We start from the raw sequence: 24,174 nt of genomic DNA on the forward strand, positions 1-24,174 counted from the left end.
TGATAATTTTATATATTTATTTAGAGAGGAAGACGATCCCAAAGACAAGAATGCCTAGATCTATACAGTTGCCCTGTCCCTACAGTCCCTTCAACATCATGATTCGGAGTTTATGAGTAAATAAGACTTGCTCCTTCACCTCTCCTCTTGCAATGAATGACCATTCCCATGGAATGATGTATGGGTCTGTCCATGCCTCAAGGGCTTAGAAGGCTGAGTGAATCAAAGGTCTGCTTCAAATTTCTCTCTGACTTTGTCAATATTTGATTCATATATTCTTGCCATGTTAGAATTCAACTGAAATTCATTTTAAAAGGTGGGGAAATAATTCAATGCATGAACTGCAGTGAACAGTACTTCTGCTGCCCTTCTCGTATTTCGCATCTGCGCTGAGCTTTCTTGCTCTGCTTGTGGCCACCCAGTAGTATAGATTTCAGTGAAATATTCTGCTTCCGTTTAGAGTTTCTGATTTATTCATAAATGTAGCACCCCACAGGTTTGGTTCTCCTTCAGGCGAATTCTGAAGTTTTTAGAGACGAATGTTTATTAGGAGCTGGCGGCTTCCATAGTGTGCATCCTTAGGCATAGATCACCGAGCCGTTGAAAGAAGCGAAACTGTCCTCTTTGGACCATCACTTCTTTCACCACATTTTAGTGCCTATATAAATGCTTCTGTCTTTTCCATCCTTTCTTCTTTTTTCATCATTTTTGCCCAATGTCTTCATTCCATACAGAGATTATTTGTAAATTTTTAGTGTAAATCCTTTAGGAGAAGTTATAAACAATGCAATTATTTGAACCCTTTGTTTGTATGTGACTTTTATGGAGTGGATGTCCTTGCCTGGGTTTATTGAGAGAGTAAGTTCATGTTCTTCTGGGAAGAGATTTGATAAAATTTATTTGGTGCTAACTGGTGTTTGCTGTTCAGCTACCTCTCACCATAATGACAACCTCTTTTCTGAATTTCTACAGTTTCCGTGGGCCTGTTCCAACCAGCCACCACAACAATTTCAAAGTTCTTACTGTTCTTTCCCAAGGTTGCTGTTGTATTGAATAGCTCCTCGCATTAAAAAGCAAAACCTAGCTGTGCAGCACAGACTTCAGGGCTTTATGTCCACTTTGCTTGCTGCTTTATGCCATTCTTTGATTCTCCTTTCTAAAGCAGGGCTATGAAATTGTGTTTCTTGATTCTCTCTCCCTTTGCTTAGCTGTGCTTACTCCCATAGATCTTATCTCATGCACAACTGCAGTAATTTTGCTCTCATAATTAATTCTTTATTTGTGTTTATTAAAAAAAAAACCCACGTTCTTCTTTGTTATGCTTAGAACATAATGTTTCCCATAGGCCCATGTGTGAAAGGACTGGTTGGTCATCATCCAGGGCTGCTCTTGTGAGCATGGAGGGAGTGAAGCCTGGCACACAGATGTTAGGCCATTGGTGATATATCCTAGAGAAGACACTGGGATGCAGACTTTTCCTCTCTCCTCTTTGCTTTCTGGAATGGCAGGTGAGGATTTTAACATTTGGGTTGAGTATGGAACACAAGCATTCAGTCTGTTTTACCTACCCAATAACAGCATAATTTGACAAGAATGTAAAAGTAAGACATGGACAAGAAGTTCATTATCTGTGATTCCAGTATAGTAACAATCATCTCCACAGTGAACTGAGGTTGCTCCTGGTCTTCCTGATATAATAGATACTCTTTGTCTTAGGGATCTCATCCTAGAACTCAGAGTCATCCTTCTGAGCCTTCAGTCAGAACTCTAGAAGTCTATCCCAGTATTTAGAGAGGCCATTTTCCTTTAAGTGTGCAGGATCTTTCTGGGAAGACTATTAACCCTTTGTAGGTCATTAATGACAGATTGAAGAGACAATTTCACCCTACTCTGGTTTTTATTGTGGCTTTATTGTGTTTAAAATATTTAATAGGGGTACTTACAAGAGCATGGGTATCTTAGATTCTATTTCTGTTTCTGTGATAAATTACTGTGAACAAAGCGACTTAAAAAGGGATTAACTTTGTATCACAGTTACAGAGTATGGTCTACCATAGCAAAGAGTAGCAAGATCTTGAGGCAGTTGGTCACCTAACAGCTGCCATCAGGAATCAGAGAAAATGGATACTTTTATACAGCTTAGGAAATGATGTCACCCACCCTAGGAAGGTCTTCTGACCTAAATTACCCTAATCAAGATTACCCTCCACAGGAATGCTCCAAGTTCTGTCTCCTAGGTGGCTCGAGATCTCATCACAATGGTAAAAAGTTGTCCACAGTAACACAGGCAAACCAATGGCAGCTTCATCACAGAAAGCCTAAGACAAGCATGATGGCTGACTGGAGCTCCTTATACAATTTGAGGGCACTTTTTTTTTTTTCAGAAGTGACATCCTCTTTTAGTGTTCAAAGTCAATGGCCAATTTCAACACTTAATTAAAAAAATAAACTTTATCCTATATTATATGCCTAATATCCACTCATAAGTGAGTATATAGCATATGTGTCTTTCTGCTTCTGGGTTTCCTCACTCAGGAATAGTTCCCACCATTTGCCTACAAATTTCTTGATTTTCTTGTGTTTTTTTTTTTAAATTAATTACAGTTTATTTACTTTGTATACCCCCTGTACCTCCCTCCCTCCTAGCCTCCAAATCCCGCCCTCCCTCTTCCCCACCTGTGTCCCTCTCCCAGTCCACTGAAAAGGGTGGTCCTCCTCCCCTTCCCTCTGACCCTAGTCTATCAGGTCTCATCAGGAGTGGCTGCATTGTCTTCTTCTGTGGCCTGGTAAGGCTGCTTCCCCCTCAGGGGGAGGTGATCAAAGAGCAGGCCAATCAGTTCCTGTGAGAGACAGTCCCTGTCCCCATTACTGTGGAGGCCACTTGGATACTGAACTGCCATAGGCTACCTCTGTGCAGGGGTTCCAGGCCATCTCCATGAGTGATCCTTGGCTGGAATATCAGTTTCAGAAAAGACCCCTGTGCCCAGGCTTTTAGGATCTGTGGCAGTCCTTGTGGAGCTCCTGTCTCTCCAGGTCTTACTATTTCCCCCTTCTTTCATAAGATTCCCTGCACTCTGCCCAAAGTTTGGCTGTGAGTCTCAACATCTGCCTCAATCCCCTGCAGGGTAGAGCCTTTCAGAGGCCCTCTGTGGTAGGCTCCTGTCCTGTTCCCTGTTTTCTCTTGAGGGCACTTTTGATGGTTGGAAAGTCCCCGCTCCTTAGAAATTTGCCTATTTATCTTATAACCTTGAGAAATGGAGCTTGTAAATCTTTCAATTTTCTGAGCTTCATAAATTTCCTTAACTTTTTGAACTCCATACATTTCATCAGCTTTGGAGTTGTTACACAATCCTCTAGTCTTTCTTCTCTCTTACCTTTTTTTTTTTTAAATTTTCGTTCTTTGATTCTCTCTGAGTCTTAGATCAGATGACAAAGTATTTTCTTCTATTCATAGCTACTGTACTATGTCACAGTAACCACAGTCACTTATTCTTTATTCTTTGGAATTTGATTCATTATGGTTCTGTACAGTAAACGCCATCCACTGACAAAAAGATGTTTTTCCCTTCGTCAAGTATGCTTAAAGTCCAATTCCAGGTTACTTTCTGTTTTCTGATCAATACATGCCATCTAGTACTTGAAATGCTTTCATTTTGTAGTCTTTATACTTATTTATTAGGAGTATCATGTGCCTAGGCTTGTTACACTATAGTTTGATAGTATTTGTTGATCTAGGAGACAGAAGAGAAAATACAAACATTTGTTATGCTTTAGTCAACAGGCTTCTCAGTCATACTATAGTGTAGCAAAGTGTTATTTATTACCATAAAAGGATGGACCACTATGTATTCTTGGAGAAGCCAAAGAAGTACAATTGACAAACTCTTTCTGAGATACCCATCTAAATGTTTCAATTTAATGTTTTAGGGTCCAATAACATTCTCTACCAGAACCTTGATGTTTATATATCAGCCTTGATATTCATAAATATGCAGTATTTGCATGCATATTTCAACATGTGGAGCTCAGAGATGTAGATTATTAGGTCTTGAGACTACAGTTCCTTTTAGCCTAGTCTTCCACTGATGATATAACGACCTTTATCTGAATTGTCAAGTAGAAGATGGCATGTAATCTTCCACCAAACTGCTCCTTAACAGCTCTGAATTTCTAATGTTTCTTTTGCAGAGAAACAATGCAATGTGTCAGTAATATATGCTGTCCTATCTTTGGAAGCATTGCTTCTCCTTTATTTTTTTTTTTCAGATAACTCAATCAGTATATATTTCTTATTGTTCTCCTTAATCAGCATTGTCCTGATCCAGCACCACAGTTATGTGCACCTCCATGCTCTATCTACCAGAATGACCTTCTCATACACTGAAAAATATGTGAGACAGACTCAAGTGTTCCTCTTAGATTGTATCTAGTAGCAGATGTGTTAGTTCAGATGCTTTTCTTCAGATAATTTTACTAAAGGAAATACTCACTGAAGAAAAGAAGGAACTAAGGGAGGCTTCATACCATGTATCCTGGTTGACCTTTTTGTTTTTAACTTGATAAAAGCCAGCATTATCTGGGATGAGGAACTAGGTTAAAAAAAAAAATTCCCCCTTATCCGTACCGAATTTTCTTGATTAATGATTAATGTTCGAAGGCCCAGCTCACTGTGGGTGGTAGCGCCCCAAGGCAGGTGGTCCTGGATGGTATAAGAAAGCAGGCTGAGAAAATCATGGGTCAGCAAGCCAATATGTTTCCCAGTATCTGGTTTAGTTCTTGGTTCCAGATTCCTGCCATGAGTTCCTGCTTTCGCTTCCCTTAATGATGAAATATAAGATGAAATCCAAATAAACCAGTTCCTCCCCAAGTAGCTTTTGGTTAAAGTTTATTATTATTATTATTATTATTATTATTATTATTATTATTATTATTACAGAACTAGAAAGAAAACTAAGATACCACATAATTCTGGCTTTGAGTGAAGGAAGAAAAGATGAATGGTTTGGTGGAAGCATCCCAGAATAATGTGCAGTTTAAGAGACGTTCTGTAGAAATCGCCACAAAGTCTAGGAAATAATGCTGCCAATAAGAATTCTTGCATCCCAGGGTCAAAATTGCTTTCACATCACTGAATCTATAGAAAATATGTTTAGAGAGCAAATATGGTGATGGATTCCAGAAAATCCGCATCCAAAACCAATTATGTTGTCTATAGTTCTTTAGTTTAAATGTTCATAGTCAACAAAATATCCTTAAGTATGTTCCTTCTATTGATTTCTCACATGATGATACACAACTCATTTTTTCCCGTTTTCTTTTTTTTTATTGTTTGTTATTATTAGTTACATTTTATTAACTCTGTATCCCAGCTGTATCCCGCTCCCTTATTCCCTCCCAACCCCACCCTCCCTCCCTCAGCTTCTCCCTGCCCCTTTCCAAGTCCACGGAATGGGGAGGACCTCCTCCCCTTTCATCTGGCCCTGTTTTATCAGGTATCTTCAGGGCTGGCTGCGAAGTCCTCCTCTGTGGCCTAGTAGAACTGTTCCTCCCTTGGGGGGGTGGGGAGTCAAAGAGCCTGCCATTGAGTTCCTGTTAGAAATAGTCCCTGTTCCCCTTACTATGGGAAACCAATTGGTTATTGAGCTACCATGAGCTTCGTCCGAGTAAAGGTTCTAGGTTATATCCATACATGGTCCTTGGTTGGAGAAACAGTTTCAGAAAAATCCCTGTGCCCAGATATATTTGGTCCTTGTAGGGCTCCTATCCTTTCCCTGTCATACTAACTCCCCTTCTGCCGAAGGTTTGGTTATGAGTCTTAGTATCTGTTTTGAAACGCTGCTTGGTAGGGTCTTTCAGATGCCTTCTGCAGTAGACTCCTGTCATACGTCCAATGCACATCTCATTTCTCTTTCTAAGTGAGGATTGATCATCTTACCTCGTGTCTGCTTTCTTGTTTATCTCCTATAAGTGTATAGACTTCATTATGTTTATTATACCTTGTAGGTCTATATAACCAAGTATATACCATGTTTGTCTTTCTCCTTCTGGGATACTTCACTCAGAATTTCTAGATTCCACCATTTGCCTGCAAATTTCATGATTTCCTCCTTTTTTATTGCTGAGTAGTATTCCATTGTGTAAAAATAACACAATTTCTGTACCCATTCCTCCGTTGATGGACATCTGGGTTGTTTCCAGGTTCTGGCTATTACAAATAAAGCTGCTACAAACATGGTTGAGCAAGTATTCCTTTTGTGTACTTGAGCAAATTTTGGGTATATGTTTAGCAGTGGTATAGCTGGGTCTTGAGGAAGCACTATTCCTAATTGTCTGAGAAAGCACCAGATAGATTTCCAAAGTGGTTGTACCAGTTTACATTCCCGCCAGCAATGGAGGAGGGTTCCCCTTTCTCCACAACCTCTCCAGCATGTGTTGTCACTTGAGTTTTTCATCTTGGCCATTCTGATGGGTGTGAGGTGAAATCTCAGGGTCGTTTTGATTTGCATTTCCCTAATGGCTAATGATGTTGAGCATTTCTTTAAGTGTTCCTCTGCCATTGATATTCCTCTACAGAGAATTCTCTATTTAGCTCTGTTCCCCATTTTTTAATTGGATTACTTGGATTGTTGCTTTTCAGCTTCTTTAGTTCTTTATATATACTGGATATTAGCCCTCTGTCAGATAAAGGGTTGGTGAAGATTCTTTCCCAAAATGTAGGCAGTCATTTTGTTTTGATGGTGGTGTCCTTTGCTTTACAGAAGCTTTTCAGTTTCATGAGGTTCCATTTATTGATTGTTGCTCTTAGAGCCTGAGCTGTTGGTGTTCTGTTCAGGAAGTTGTCTCCTGTGCCAATGAGTTCTAGGCTGTTCCACATTTTTTTTTTCTAACAGATTTAGAGTATCTGGTTTAATGTTGAGGTCTTTGATCCATTTGGACTTTAGTTTTGTGCGGGGTGATAAATATGGATCTATTTTCATTTTTCTGCATGTAGACATCCAGTTGGACCAGCACCATTTGTTGAAGATGCTGTCTTTTTTTCATTGAATGGATTTTCATTGAATATTTTTATTGAAAGTATTCATAGGTGTGTGGGTTTATTTCTGGATCTTCTATTTATTTCCATTGATCCTCCTTTCTGTTTCTATGCCAATACCATGTAGTTTTTATTACTATTGCTCTGTAGTACAGCTTGAGATCGGGGATGGAGATACCTCCAGATAATCTGTTGTTATACAGGATCGTTTTGGAGATTCTGGGTTTTTTGTTTCTCCATATAAAATACTTGCAAACCGAATCCAAGAACACATCAAAGATATCATCCACCATGGCCAAGTAGGCTTCATCCCAGGCATGCAAGGGTGGTTCAACATATGAAAATCCATCAATGTAATCCACCACATAAACAAAGTGAAAGAGAAAACCACATGATCATCTCCTTAGATGCCGAAAAAGCATTTGACAAAGTCCAACACCCATTCATGCTTAAAGTCTTGGAGAGATCAGGGATACAAGGCACATATCTAAACATAGTAAAGGCAAGCCTATAGCCAACATCAAACTCAATGGAGAAAAACTTAAATCAATCCCACTGAAATCAGGGACAAGACAAGGCTGCCCACTCTCTCCATACCTCTTCAACATAGTACTTGAAGTCCTAGCCAGAGCAATAAGACAACTAAAGGAGATCAAGGGGATAAAAATCAGAAAGGAAGAAGTCAAAGTGTCACTCTTTGCAGATGATATGATAGTATACATGAGCGACCCCAAAAATTCAACCAGAGAACTCCTCCAGCTGATAAACACCTTCAGCAAAGTGGCAGGATACAAAATCAACTCAAAAAAATCAAAGGGCCGAGAAAGAAATAAGGGAAACAACACCCTTCCCAATAGCCACTAACCACATAAAGTACCTTGGGGTGACACTAACCAAGCAAGTGAAAGACCTGTTTGAGAAACCTTTAAGTCTCTGAAGAAAGAAATTAAAGAAGATCTCAGAAGATGGAAAGATCTCCCGTGCTCATGGATTGGTAGGATTAACATTGTGAAAATGGCCATCCTGCCAAAAGCAATCTACAGATTCAATGCAATTCCCATCAAAATACCAACTCAATTCTTTACGGACATTGAAAAAAAGATTCACAACTCATTTTTATAAAAATTAGACCTGTATCTAGCATTACAAAGGACTTCTTCTCAAGTACACACCCATCCCTACTGAGTAGGTCGGGATAACTGTTGTCTGCACAGTTTCACATAGGCTCCATTCTTGGCTTACTGCTATTTATGAAAACACACTTTCTTCAGAAGTGCAACAAAACAAGTTAATTTGATTAGTCATTATCATGATTAGTTTCCTATAATTTGATTTTATATTAGCTAGCTAAGGGACAGTTTACATCTAAAAAATGAACATCCCATATACCTATATTTGATCTATATACATTATAGATCAAGGAGACAAATAGTTCATGCCTAAGAAGGAGAAAAGGTAAACCAAGTATCTAGAGAATACCCAGATGAACTTTATGATAATTTCATTATGTGTCTCTGGCAATTTAAATATTTGTTTTATATACTTGTACAAGACTGAACCACTAACTGTCTTCTTGGTTATTGCCTGAGTTATAATTAGCCAGTGAGTCATTCCAAGCATCTCCATTGTTACTGCACAGCAGCTGTCACAGCAGATGACTCAGAAGACTCAATGACTTTTCCTCTGACAAAGAGAACAGGGATGACTAACCCATGGTCATATATAGATGATCTTTGGAACACTTGATTAACAAAATTGTATTGTCCACAGTGTTCCCCTCAATTAACATTCTATTAGCTAAAAGTGAAAACAGAAAGAAAACAAAATAAACATACAACCCCTCCCTAAAGCAAAACAAACAACTCCTGCTGGCTGTCCAATGAGCCTTCCTGGTTCCCCCAATGTTCTACTGAATGTAAGGGGTACTGTGGAGCACTACATCCAAGCTACTCTGTGACAGAGCAAGAGAAAAGCAAGAATACTCCATGATCAAGTCTCACTGGGAAATGTCAGTCAAAAATATAAAATGAACCTAACAAATGAGGAGAAAGACCTCTGCAATAAAATTAGGAACAGGCAACAGGCACAGATCTCTCTTTTTCAAAAACACACACACTTGATAGGTGACTGACAAGCTACAGACTACACTACACACAGATTAAAGTCATGGGGAAAGAACTAGAGGAGAATTCAAGTTTGGACTCACACTTGGTCGAAAGGAGTCTATGAGGGTGTCTGCTTTTTCTTCCTTAATATGACACTGATATATTTTGGCGTCCCATCTGAGAATTCCCTAATTACTTATTGATACAGTTGTGAAAGGGGAAGGAGGTCAGTACAAAAGAAGAGGGATAACTTACACAAAAGATGCTTTTTAAAAGAAATAAAGAATTATATTATTTTTACTCAAAATTCCATATAGTATGTATAAATATATGTATGTAAATTATGCCACTTGGGTGATAATTCTCCTCCCAAGAACATAGACTATCTAACAAACACCCTAGTACTCGGCATGAGAACCCTTTCAAGTTATTGGTCAGGGGAGTACAAGAGACTCCTCTATCAATGTCATTTATTGCCCTTTATTGGTGCCTGCAGCAAGGTAAAGATAAGTCCCTATAGCTGAGGACCCCACACACTTTTGACACAGGACTTAGAGGAATTGAACAGTACCTGACATACAATCCTCCACAAATAAGGGCAGCTCTCACTTCACATCAAAGAGGCTTCTCTTGCAGAAGATGGAAACCATTAGGGAAAGTCACAGCCAGTCAAAATGAAAGCACAACTGATCACAGGGTGCCTAGGCTCAGTCGATATATCTACAACACAACTCCTACACCTGAGGTTCAGGAACCATCACAGAAGAGGTTTGGGAAGGTTGCAAGTTCCAGAGAACCAGGAATTCTGTGGCAAGATTTTGTCTCCTAGAAATAATAGGGAAGCCACACCCATGAAATTTCTACAGTATGATTGCTTCAACAAGAACTGAACAATGAAAATACTGGTAGGTATTCTAATGTGGAAGGGGAAAATCTCATGGGGACCACAACTAGATGAAGAGATGTAGGCAATTAGTGACTGCTGAGGGAGGGAGAATAATTCTTCCCCCCAAATGAGCTCCCCAATTGATTAACCAACACCAAATGGTCAGCCCTGAAAATATTCACACACAACCAACACTAAATGGATTCACTAGATTGCATTACTATGTTTCCATTTATGTATGGATGTTTGTGTGTGTGTGTGTGTGTGTATATATATATATATATATATATATATATATATATATATATATATATATATATATATATATATATATAAAGAAAAAGAAGCTATGAATTTGAGAAGCATGAAGAGAAGATATTGGAATATTAAAGACAGGAGAGGGATATTGTAATTTTAGTTTTTTAAAATTACAAAAACTTAAATACCATATTAGAATTGAGTTAACAGTTTCATTGATTTTCTTGTATTCTTTTTGTTACCTTTCATTAATTCCTTCTCTGGTCTTTATTATTTCTTATGTGTGTGGACTTACAGTTTTGTCTGTTCTTGTTCTTCTAAGATCTTGAGGGACATCATTAAGTTATTAATTGGGATTTCCCTGATTTCAGTGTAGGCTACTTATAGCTATAAAATTCCCTTTTACAGCTTCTTTTCTTGCATCCCATGGGTTCTGCTATGTTGTGTTTTCATTGTCTACCCACATCTTAGCATTTTCTTTTTAACTTTTTATTGGTTCTTGATGAATTTCACATTATGCATCCAAATCCCCCTCATCTCCCCTCCCCTTGTACCTGCCCTTCATCCTTGTAACCTTCCTCACAACAGGAAAAACAATCTCATTGTGGAGATTGTAGTGTGTCATAGTGTGTCTCACAGTATACCCAGTTGTCTACACTTCTTTGCTTGCAAATGTCTATTGCAATGACTTGTTAGTCTGGTATGAGGCCTCTGGCTTCTGCTACACTATCAATACTTGAACTCCCTAGGACTCTGATTGGATATCCTGTGTTATGGAGATCCTCTAGTTTTGGATTTGTAGAACTGAGCCCTTCATCCAGGATTCATCAATGGGGTAAATGTTGGGGTGGGCCAATTCAGAGCCCTGGATCTGGACCTGAGAGGTTTCTGAGCTGGTAAGCCTGCAGGCTCTCATTCCCTTGGGCCAGCTCATCTGAAACACCCACAATCTGTGCAAGCTCTACCCTGCTGCCCAGATGAGTGCAGGACCAGCTCTCCTGAGTGTTGCAGCTGGGGAAGGTCATGGCTATTTCTCCCACTCATGACCCCATGGTCAGCTATTCCATCCGTTAGAGATGGTGAGAAAAAAAGGAAAAGAGGAAAGCATCTCTTCCCTCAGCACCACCTAGAAGCAGACAAAAGACAGGGTCAGCTCTCCTGTGCTTAGACCCTTCAGACTGGCTCACCTGCAACCCACACATCCAGGGATAACTCGACTGTGCTGCCCAAGAGAGGTGCAGGGCTTCATTCTCCCAAGTGCTGCAGCAGTGAGGACAGGGCCAGCTCTCCTGTCTGTCTGCTTTAGATGGCAAGGACGAGGAGGTTGGGAGAAGGCATCATCTCTCCCATCTCTATGCTGCCACGTTGTTCAGCCAGCTCTCTCATGCTCACATCCCTGGGCCTGGCTCACCTGTGCCCACATGTTAGTGTTATTTTTATAAAATTGTTGTGTTTGTTTCTCTGTTTCTCTCTTACCCTGGCTATCACTCAAATAATTCAGACTCTGTTATATTATTTTGCTTCACAGCACAATCCTGAGGAGTTTTAACTATTTTCTTAACTCTCTAAGCTAGTCTGGTTTCCTTTCAGAGTAAATCCCGAGATATTTGTACTTTATGTAACTCTCTGCTCCAGCTGAATCTTCTTCCTCTCTCCAAGACTTCTGCCCGTGCCTGAATCCCCTATTTCCTTCTCTAACTCCTTTTTTCCCTCGGGCAAGCAGGAAGTCCAGCCCAATTTTCTCTCCTGATCATTGATTGGCTGTAAACTGTTTTGTTGGCCTATCTGGGGACAATCTGGGAGCAGTGTTAAGATAACAACGAGACAGGAGATTCTCAGAGTAAGGATTGCAACTAGATATGGCTGGGGGGGTATATAAAGCAGCATTTGAATTACACAATAAACTTATGCCTACACCCCTGCCATCTGGGTCAGTTCTACTGTGCTGTCCAGGTGAGGTACAAGGCCCGACGCTCTAATGCTACAGCATGTGAGGGGCAGGGATAGCTCTCCTGCTCTCATGACCCAATTGAGGCCAACTTTCCTGCTCATCTCATTATGTCCCTGAGCATGGTCATCCCAGGCTTAGTCTGCCTCCCCTCATCCTCCCCAGGCCTGTGTGGTTCTGGACTGTCAGGCTAGTTCTCTGGGCCACATGGATCTGGTCTGGTGGTCTTCCCAAGCTCTCTTTTTTCTTGGCCTACCTGATCCATGTGGTCCCTTGCTATGTCAGATTCAGACTCACTCCTGCCTGGGCCCCATGGTCCTAGGCATGTTTCTTCTAGTTTCCAGCTTGCTTTCCATCTTGAGAGATGATAAGACTTAATTTTGGGGTGTGAAATAAGCGGATTCAAGACACATTAAAGTATTTAAATGCAGGTTTATTGTTTTTTGGAAGCAGCTCTTGGTGGGTTCACTGGCCCGAAGAATGGGACCATCAAATTCGCCAGAGAAATGTGCATGGAGAGAGTGAGAGAGAGAGAGAGAGAGAGAGAGAGAGAGAGAGAGAGAGATCTGGATTATATAGTGAAGCCCAGTACCTGGATTGGAAAGTTCAGGGTAGAGGGCAGGCTATGCCAGCCATGACCTATACAGATACTGAAGGGAGAACCTGGAGGTCAGGTCTGCTTTGGGCTTTGGTTAAAAAGGCACCTCAACTGCTTGTCCAGGTCTGAAGTACAACAGTCCAGCCTTTTGTTAAAAAATGAATAAGGAGCAGCATATTACCTCCCCTTCTCTGTGTCTGTGTGTATGTGTGTGTGCACACTGGCATTTGAATACTTAAACGTGTCTCGAATTAGCTCATTTCACTCCCAAAGAATAAGGCTTATCATCTGGTGCCTTTGACTCGGGGGAGTTGAGCTTCCCCCACCCCCACCCTGCTGCCCAGTTCTGCAGGTCAAGCCTGACACATTGGACCGCTCCTCTTTTTTCATCTATCTATCTGCCTTAAAGACTCCACTTCTTTCCCCTCCAGGCCCCAGTTTCCCATCTCTGAGACCCACTGCCTCGGGGTCACAAGCCTATCATTTCTAGCCTTCTATCTCAGGGACTCCTAATTCCTACCAATTGATTCACTTTGCAAACACTGCCATTCTCCCTCTGGGGCCTATTGCTTAGTATAGGACCTATGCCTCATTAACAAGGCAGTTATCCCGACCTACTCGATAGTTATTAACCCTTACACTCTCCTCCTTAATGTTCCTCCTACAGCCTCCCACTTTACTGTCCTGGACCTAAACGATGCCTTCTTTACCATCTCATACACCCTGACATATATTTTCTCTTTGCCTTCACCTGGAAGGACCCTGATACAAAAACTACAAAACAGCTCATGTGGACAGGGTTTCCAGGGTAGCCCTCACTTTTTTTTGGGGGGGGGAGGGGAGCTTTGGCTGGGGTTCTCTTTTCTTTAGACCTTAAACCTAGCACACTTTTTTTTTTTAAACTTTTTTATGTAGATGACATTTTATTTCGCAGCCTTTCCCAGTCTCTATCCCAATAAAACACTGCTTCACTCCTAAGCTATCTTAGTTCCCTGGGTTAGGTGTCTCTCCCTCTAAAGCTTGGGTGTGTTCTTCTTCTGTTCTGGGCCTAAGACCCTTACTTCTGATCTAGTCTGAGCCTTGCTGGACAGGCAGCCTCTAACCACAGGGAACCAAACTCTTTTCAGTTTGGGGCCTGGTTGGATTCTTCAAACACTGGATTCCCAACTTTGCTATTACAGCTAATCCACTGTACCAGGATGCCAGAGAGACCAACATGAGGCTCCTCTCCTACCTGGCCACGGTCTGCTGTCACGTCTTTTCACTGCAGGATGTCCTCTTAGCTGCCCCGGTCCTGGCCCCTGGACTTCACCCACCCCTACCACCTCTTTACAGACAAGAGGATGAGAGTGGCCATAGATATTTTAGCTCAACTTGTTGGGCCCTTCAACAAGTTGGGCCCTCCTTCCTTGTCTACACAACTAGATCCCACCATATGTGGGTGGCAGCCATGACTGAGAGCCCTGGCAGAGGCAGCAGAACTGTTTGAGGAAGCCCTCAGGATCACCCTGTTCCAGCCAGTCACGGTATATTCCACTCATTGTCTCTGAGACCTTCTGAGTCATTCCTCTCTTTCCTTTCCCTCCTTGGGCACTCATGGGTCCAAGTTTGTCATCTTCTGTTTCTAGAGAACCCTCAAATTACCCTGACCTCCAGTCCTGCCCTAAATTCTGCAACCCTCCTCCCCATCCATACCCCTGTAATAGCTCCTCTCACTCCCGCCCAGAGGCTGTGAAGGCACTATGCTTACCCCAGCCCAGCCTTCTAGAAGAATCCTTCACAGACAACCCTTCCCCCAACTCACTCTCTTTGTGGATGGGAGCTCTCTCCTAGACAGATTGGGAAATGACAGCCTATGCTGTAGTCACCTCCACTGGAAACAGAAGACTGAGTCAATCCTTTTAACTAGGGAATACCAAATAGCCAAGGACCAACCAGCTAACATATATACTGATTTTAAATATGCATTTTAATAGCTCATATACACTGTCCTTTGGAAGGAATGGGAATTTCTTCACCACAAAGGGCACACCTGTGGTCAATGACCCCCTTACCCACAAACTTTTAGAGGCTCTCCAACTCCTAGCAGAGGTGGCTGTAATTCACTTCCAGGGGTACCAGACCTCCACAGACCCCATGGATTTGGGCAATGCCAGAGATGACTCAGTAGCCCAGGTTTTGGTTTTCAGCTCCTCCAGATCCATGGGACACATCCTCTCCCTGACATCCTCCTAAAAACCTTAGTACCAACTAGATGAAAAACAAACAAACAAAACCAAGTTCCTTGGAAAAGGGAATGCACAGGCAAAAAAAAAAAAAAAGTAAAAAGAAAAAAGATGGCTTTTCTAAATAAGTGCCTTATTCTTTCCCAGGGGCAGGTGCCTTCCATCTTCTCTGATATCCACCAGAGCATACACATAGGCTCCAAAGTCCTACTCCAGTTCCTAGAACCTCTTTAAGATGCCACTGAGATCTGAGCTCACATTTTACAAGTCCAGGATTTCTGTCAGACATATGCTAAGACCAACCTACAGGGAGATAATCCTGATACTTCAGTCTTTGCACCAGCTCCAAGGACACCAGCCAGGTGAAGACTGGCAAATAGACTTCACCCACATGTCCATTCATAAAGCTCCGCTGTCTCCTATCCCTTGTTGATGCACGATGGATGGAGTCATTTCCCACCTCCAAGGAAATGGCGGACATGGTGGCTCAGGTGCTCCTTGAACACATAATTCCTAGGTTTGGTGTGCCGCAGACTATCCAAACAGACAAGGGTCCAGCCTTCACTCCCAGGGTCATTGAGCTCGTGCCTGAAGCTTTCAACATCTCCTGGAAACTCTACATCACCTACTACCCACAATCCTTAGGAAAATTTGGGAGAGCCAACAGACTCATCAAACAGTAGTCACTAAGATCGCTCTTGAGCTCAGATTATATTGGATCTATCTCCTTCCCATTGCCCTTACTTGCCTCTGAGGCACAGGAGGCTTTTCCTCCTCAGTCACCTCCTGGCCCAGACCCACCCATAGCTGGGTACCTATCCTTCGTCTCCTTCCTATGGTCCCTTCTCCCTTTGCATGCTGACTGCCACCTTGCATGGTACCTATCTGTCCCCATGCCAGAGGACCCAACTGCTCCTGAGTCTGCCCCACTCTCCTTCAGGGACTGCTTGAGAACTTAAGCAATTATCTCCTAATTCTCTAGGGTCCTGGTGGAAAGAACTCTACACTATGATCCTCAGCACCCCTTAATCTTCCTGGGACATCAATGCTGGTACCATCTCCCCGGGCTCAAGAGGGGACCTACCCTATATGAGTAGTCTGTACAACAACTGGGACATTCTACACTCTGGTTCTCTAGAAAGCCCAAATGAGGGGCAGGGATGGCCAAACTAGGGCACCCTATCCCCCTCCATTGGTGGCAGTCTTCCCTGTTTCAATGGCTTGTCCCAACAATAGAACCCCTCATTCTCATTTGCCTACTTTTCTTTTTTACTCTCTGCCTCCTGCATCTTCTCTAGGAACAGTCTTGAGTTCTCCACCGTAATGGTCCCTAAAAACCCTTCTGGCCATTGTCCGTCTGGGCGCTACTTCCTCTGCTCTTTTTTCACTTTTAATCTGACTTGAATTGTTTTATTTCATCGGCAAAGATAATCAATCAGGAGCCTGCCTGGAGAAAGATCATCTGAGGCTTGCTTTTTGCTGGGAATGTTAGGCTTCTAATCATTCAGAAGTTCATAGGTCAGTGCACTGAACAAAGATAACAGCCTCTCTGCTTGCTGCCACCTACTGATGTGACTGACACCTTAGTCACATCTGCAAGGCCTCTAGGAACACTTTTAAAACTCAGTGCTGGCTCTTTGATCACCTCCCCCTGAGAGGGGAGCAGCCTGACCAGGCCACAGAGGGAGACTATGAAAGACAGTTCTGATGAGACCTGATAGGCTAGGGTCAGATGGAAGGGGAGAAGGTCCTCCCCTATCAGTGGACTTGGAGAGGGGCTTGGGAGGAGATGAGGGAGGGACAGTGGGATTGGGAGGGAATGAGGGAGGGGGCTACAGCTGGGATACAAAGCTGTAACAAATAAAAAATTATATTAGAAAAACTCACTTCTAAGTTTTCAGTTATCCATTCATCATTCAATAGTGCTTTGTTCAATCTCCATGAGTTATGTATATCTGTAGTTTCTCTTGCTGTTGACTTCTAGTTCCATTGTGATCAGGTAGAACACACAAAACTCTTTCAATTTTCTTGTATTTCCTAAGAGTTGTTTTGTTTCAGAAATGTCCTCAATTTTAAAGACAGCTCCATGGACTAAGAAGAATCAGCATTCGTTTGCATTTTGCTCTAATAATGTGCAGACATTATATAGATGTCTATCAAGTCTACTTGATCTATGGTGACATTTAGTTCAGATGTTTTTGTGTGTTTGTTGTTGCTGTTGGTGGTGGTGTTTTTGTCTGGATGACTCTTCTATTGGAGAGAATGGGGGAGGAAAGTCACTCATTATTTTGTAGACATTCCATTTCTGCCCCCTATCTTTTCTCTCTTTCTTTGTCTCTAAAATACTCTTACTGAGAGTGTAATGCAGAGTTCCTGAGATTCTCTATCTTTGTTCTAAGCCATAGTTCTGACCCTCATCCCATCGGCAAATTGTCACATGGAGGAAGGTGTTTAAGGGTGGGGATAGTGCTCTGGAGCAGAGTCTGGACTCTCCTGCTGTGCTCTGCAGAATCTCCTAGCTCACTTTTCTAATCAAAGTAGGGTTTCCCCACTTCTTAGACTAGTTCCCCTCTACTGATCCGAGATTTATTCTCAATAAATCTCTAGAGAATAAATCCGAGAAGCTGGCGTTTGAGTGTCATCCACTACTTTCCAAAACTTGTACAGTTTCATCAGAAATTGGTTTATAATGTGTTTTAGGTACTGGAGCTATGGTAGAAAAATACGGAAAAAAATCAAATAGTAGGAGTACTTGCAAGATATAGGATTAATGGGCGTCCAGATTCTGTGAGAGTCTATAGACAACTGCAAGGGTGGGCTCTTGATCTCTCGTTTTCATTTCCCATAAATATATATATATCTTGATTGCTTAACAACCACTTTAGATTGTTTGGGTGTTTTGTTTTCTTAAAATAGGAACAAGAAAATAATTTCCTGTGTACTGTCTGCTTGTTTTCAGTATGGAAAAAAAAAAAAAAGGAGAACAACTAGAAGAAACACTGAGTTTTCTTTTCCAAAACATTAATTAACAATAGCATCGAATATTTTTCTTGGGAAGATGTTTTGTGTGATTTGGATTATACTCATGTAACGAGTGAGTATTAAAGCCTTCTTTTCAGAATGAGTCAGCTCAGCAAAGGGGTGATGTGTTTTCAGGTCTTCTTTCTTGTTCTATTGCATGGCTGCACTATTTTTTTTTTAACTTTCCTAAGTGCAACTGGCAATGGATGCTATTCACTTCCCTTAGAACCTTTCATGGTTGTACTAGTCTGCAGTTAGGAACTCTGAGTCTTTACCCAAGCATAAGGAAGATGCTGGGTGCTGCGTAGAGGCCTGAACTTCACCTTCGTTGGTATCTCAGTCTATTGTTTACCAAAACAACAACTTAAACTGCATGTCTTTAATTGTAAATAGTAGAGCCCAGATGTTTTTCCAGGCGTGGATAAAATTATTGTGTCTGGCATAAAGAGTCTGTCAGAATCCTGATAAAAATGATAAAAATGAAGACATTTATAGAAGGTTAATCATACTTCTAAGTAATTTAAATGCAGTCATGGGGTGATGCTTTGATACCATTGCTACATACATCCATTATAGCATTGGGCCCATGTTAGACGCGTACTCAGTGGGCTGTTCTGACATGTAGCATTGGACTTCCTGTGAGAGCATTCACACCAGGAAGCTGTATGTGCTCACACCTTCTTTTTATGAACACTGAGCTTTACATCACTTGAAGATACAAATTTATGTTCAGGAAGATAGATGAACAGGTGAGATACCTGAAGTTCTGTATAGACTTAAGAAATGAAGCACTTATTATGAAGTGAGTTTTGACCTTCCTTGTTCCTTCTTCTCTTTGGATTCTCGCTGCATAGTCAGTTTGTACCGAGGCTGACTCAAGGTCCAGTATATTTGCTTTTCTCCTATTGATTCTGCTTTATTCCTTTTTGTGCAGTTATTTGTATTGGATATTTACTTTTCTTCTTTCAAGAGTATTTTTAATAGTAAAGTATAAGTATAGGACAAGCAATTTGTGTTTTTAAGTTAATGTTGAGGGCTGGAGAGGTGGCTTAGCTATTACAAGGGCTTGCTGATCATCCAGAGAACCTGAGTTTGGTTTCCAGCACCCACATGCAGCAGCTTACAGCCACCTGTAACTCCAGCCTCAGAAAATCTGACACCCTCTTCTGACCTCCACAGGCTCCGGCATACATGTGGTAGACACTCACAGTGACAGACCCACATACACATAAATAAGAAGAAAATAATGTTAAAATGATGTTAATGTTCAAAATAAGAACTGTACATAGCTAATGGGGTTTCCCTTCTCTCCTCAAACTCACTGCCTCAGATTCTCCATAGGAGAGAAATAAGTATCCACTTAGCATGAGAGTGTGAAGTGGGTGTTATCTTAGCTTCCTCACATAGGGGTAACTATTGCACCAAAAACTAAAAACCCTTTTGGACAGAGAAAGAAACTGGTGGTAATCTCTCTCCTCTGCTGAGTATCTGTAACAGCTGATGGGATATACTACCATCATGGCTGTCAAGACACTGAAAACACAAAGGCTAATGAACCTGTGTTCAAGTTTAAAGTGTGAGTGATATATTTCTAAAGACTTGTGAGCAAGGTATGGTTTGTCATTTTAACCAACCTAAACAGATTAACAGATTTCCACACTAAACAGATTGACACCCATATCCTCCTTCTAATACACATAATTTACTTGGTTTCAGAGAGAGAGACAGACAGAGAAAGAGAGATGTTTTTCTACAAGAACATAGCTGGTTTTATAAACACAGAAATGGCTTTTTGTACCAATCACTTCACAATGACAGACTTCACTGAGCAAAGACTGATCTAATAAAGATCTATTTTTATGACTTGTCATCTTTATCCATTCTTCTCTCATTTCCCACAGTTCCTAAGTTCTTAGAATAGTGCGTGAGTCAGAATCATCTTTCCAGAATCCAGGGCATTAAAGGGTGGGCATCGTTATGCTTCATTGTCATTTAGAGTGAGATTTGTGGAAAACTCAATGTAAAGCAGCAGGCCTGCCCCCTGCAGAACCTCAGGTGATGTGACTGAGAGCTGCACTCTGCACTCTCTTCTCGCTTCCAGTTTGACATCCCTGTTCTTCCTGTTATTTATATTATACCTAAACGTTTATACTCTGTGACAAATTCTGACACACAGTTGAGTTTTGAGCTTTTCTCAATAGAGGAGCTAGCTCTTATCTGTTGAGGGTTTTAAAATAGAAACCCAGGCATTCAAGAGTCTATTTTGAGAGCCCCGCTACACATGACCATAAAATATAGAAAGAATATTTCTTTTCTAATTATCATATATTTTGATGCTAGATGATTAGGTTTCTTATAAAACTGCAGTTTCTGGTAAAACTTTATGCCATATTTAATTTTATTTAGAAAACCTAATAAGTAATATATAGCTCCCAATTATTATGGATTAAATGTCGATGGACTGAGCTAAATCTGGAGCCATGTTAAGATTTAATTCAACTTTTTTTTTGTGGCAAATTGGGTTCACTCATTCTTATTTATTTATTTATTTATTCATTCACTTTATACCCTGATTGCAGCCTCCTCCTTCCTTTTTAGTGGGTTCCACCCTCCTATCTTCTTTCCCCTTCCCCTTCCTCTTTTCCTCAGAAAAGGGGAGCCCCTACCCCTACCACCCATCCTGGCTCATCAAGTCTCAACAGGACTACACATATCCTCTTCCACTGAGGCCCAACAAGGTAGCCCAGATAGAGGAAAGTCATCCAAAAACAGGTAACAGAGTCCATGTCAGAGACAGTCCCCACTCCACTTGCTAGGGGGCCCACAATAAGACCAAGCTGCCCATCAGCTACATATGTGTAGGGGGCCTAGGTCAAGTCCATGTGTGCTTTTTTGTTTGGTGCTTCAGTGTCTGTAAGCTCCCATGAACCTAGATTAGTTGACTCTGTTGATCTTCTAAACAAAAGAAAAAAGAATTAATGGATAATTTTGGTAGAAACAACAAACTTGCTTTGGTCTTGGGTTTCCTGTTATTGAAAAAGCTGGAATAAATTCTATTAATTATTATTGTTACTGGGGAGAAAAATAGCTAGTGCTGTCAATTATAGGTTCTGTGACTTCTATGTACTGCAGTATTATAGAGGCTTCATGCTGCTAAGCAGGTTTGGGTAGACAGTCCTTGATACATTCTCTGTCTTGAAAGAATTCGAGCTCTGGGTAAAAGAACAAAAAGAAAGTCTTCTTGACTTTCTTGACTAGGGTTAGGTCTACACAGCTTTTTAGTAAGTTCTAGGCACTTGCCACACTGTCTGGAGCGGGTTTGGGTAGAATAAATATAGCCTTGAGTAGAGTAGACACTCCTTAGAAGTGTAAGTTTCTTAGGCCTAAGCAACTTATTACAAACTATGTAGTAAAATCAGACAGAGGGCTCAGGAAGAGAATATAAACTGAAGAGGAAGGTGAGGAATGGTTGATATAGGAGGCTGTTTCAACGCAGTTGTAGCTTTGGCTCCAAGGAGCAGTGGATTTAATATGACTCCAAGGGACCTACAAGATTGTGTCTTTCCAGTCATGGAATCTTTGTTTATTAGAGTAATGTTATATGCACTAGAAATAAGCTGTGCAACATCAATATGGCATTATTCCAGACTATAGCTTTTGGGGCATGAGGGCCTGAATCCCATGGCATCCATTTATTTTCTCAGTGCTTTGCGTTGTAAAGTGAAAGCTGATCACAATTATGGCTGAGTTCGCTGAGCTGTGATGGTGATTCAGGCACTGACTAAGATACCAGATGGAGGTGATAAAGGTGGCAGAGTGAGTCAGACAGCTAACCTTCATCTGGGATGAAAGAGATGAAGCTTGAGCCTATTCCATGGTGGATCATATCCTAATGAAATCAAGTTTCCACTGTTTTATGGCTCATACCATTTCCTTCTGGTGATAATTTTGAATGTTGACATATATCTCTGCTATTGGTAACTTGGCCAATGGGATCCAGCAAAATTTGGGCCTACATTATAAAGGGAAGATAATGCAAAGCCATGCACATCTTACTGGAATTATTATCACTGTTCTCATGACTTATGAACTGGCTGGCTTGGAAAGAGACTAATTTACACCAACAGGGCAAGTTATCTTGTGTAACACTTCACTAAGAAGATCTTAATGCAGTCATTGCACGGTGACAAGTATTTATGTAAGTCAAAATTACTTTCCATTGGGAATATTTTTAAAAGTTCTCATCCGACTTTGGTTTAGATATCACAGCAACAAGCATAATTTTTATTTTTTTACTAATTCATAATTATCTAGTCAAAATATGACTCACTATCCATGAGTCACTATACATATAGTTCTGACCATATTTTAATTCATGCAAAGAATGTAGCCAGCTGTATCTCTGGAGATTCCCTTGTCTACTCTTTCTCCTTACGTCCTCCTCAGAGATAGCAATGATTGCATAGAGAATCCCTTTTATCTCTGGTTTGGGTCTCTGTTTAAACCAGATTCAATTGTTGTCTTCTTTCATAGTGGATTCATTCTGCTTTTCTTATAAATATGGAGTAGGGGAGACCGAGTGTTGTAGTAGATACTGGAGTCTAGAAAATACAACCATCTGCTGCCTTACCTTGATCTTATTTATAACATTTCTCCTTGAAAGGCTACTATCTTAATGGTCAACTTTTCGACTAGAAGATCAGACAATAGGCAGCTCATGATGAGCATCCCAAATCAGATGATCAGATAAATTTCAGGGTTAGGCATTGGGCCTCTTTATGGACTCAGTAGTGAATCAGGGGCTATGAGGTTATGAGGTGTATATGTGAATGCTCATATCTGGGTGTCAGTGAGAATTTGCTTACATAATGGAGCTGAGATTTACCAAAATTCAGGTGGCTCTGCGTGGTCATCCTCATGACAACCTAGTTTGCCACAAGCTCCACACAGAATCCAAACTTGTAGCAGATAATTCAAACACTATTTTATCTGCTAAGTTCTGAAGTACAAATGGAAAAATAGTTTTCACTCAGTGTGGACCGGCTGGAAATTCTTCTTCATTTGACTACAGAAAAGCTAGTGTTTTCACATGATGCTTAGCAATTGGGTGAAGAAAGCTCTAAAAAAAGTTGAAAACTATTTTTTTCTCTTTTCTTTTTTTAAAGAATATAATTTCCCCTCTAAAAGGCAAAGAGTGCAAGACATAAAGGGTTTGTTTCTAATTATAATGAAGTATCTTTATTTCCTCAGGCTCAGGAGTTTCAAAACTTGCTTGGGATAGATTTCTGATTGTGATGAAATTTTATTTTGGCTTATATCTGCTTTATGTGAATAATGTATTATTTTTTGCTCTCTGGGTTTTATCAGTATAATTTTTTTACTAGTCAACCAGCAATACTGTCCTATGAGAAAGGGATAATGAAGATGTTAGAAGCAAACAGATCTTCAACGACAGCCATTAATTCAAGGCCAACAGTGCTCCAGCCACATTCTTGGTGTCTTAGACACCAAGACACAATGAATAGACACAATGACCAAGACAACTTTTACAAAGGGAAATATTTAATTGGACTGGTTTACAGTTCAGAGGTGTAGTTAATTATTGTTATGGTGGGAAACATGGCAGCATGCAGGCAGACATGGTGCTGGAGATGGAGCCGAGAGTTCTACATCTTGATGTACAGGGAACAGAAGGAGACTGTGTACCCCACTGGATATAACTTGAGCACATATGACCTCAAAGCCTACCTCTGCAGTGAAATACTTCCTCCAACAAGGCCACACCCACTCATCAAGGTCACACCATCTCATAGTGCCACTTTGAATGGGCTAAGCGTTCAAGCACACGAATCTTTGCGGGCCATACCTATTAAAACTGCCATACTTGGTAATTTCCCTATCCTTTTCTTTTAAATTAGATTTATTTATTTACTATGGAGGTGCAGGGCTCATGCCACAATGCATGCGTAATTGTCAAAGGACAGCTTGTGGGAATCTGTTTCTCTCAGTCTCAGAGATCAAATTCTGGTGTCTTGTTTTTAGTTAGGCTTATTGCCAAGCATGTTCACCTGCTGAACATGCCTCAGCTTTCTGATCTTGA

The 24,174-nt window shown here is 41.0% G+C and overlaps 1 non-coding gene across 1 annotated transcript; it reads right to left on the reverse strand.

Moving 5' to 3' along the window:
• Nucleotides 1-16,537: 16,537 nt before the first annotated feature.
• LOC129682591 (small nucleolar RNA SNORA17) lies at nt 16,538-16,668 on the reverse strand. The gene has a single exon (XR_008721001.1). It is a non-coding gene; the product is annotated as a small nucleolar RNA SNORA17 (small nucleolar RNA).
• Between the last annotated feature and the right edge of the window lie 7,506 nt (nt 16,669-24,174).

This window comes from Psammomys obesus, unplaced genomic scaffold (assembly GCF_907164565.1).
Source record: "Psammomys obesus unplaced genomic scaffold, mPsaObe1.curated_primary_1811, whole genome shotgun sequence".
Taxonomy (NCBI): domain Eukaryota; kingdom Metazoa; phylum Chordata; class Mammalia; order Rodentia; family Muridae; genus Psammomys; species Psammomys obesus.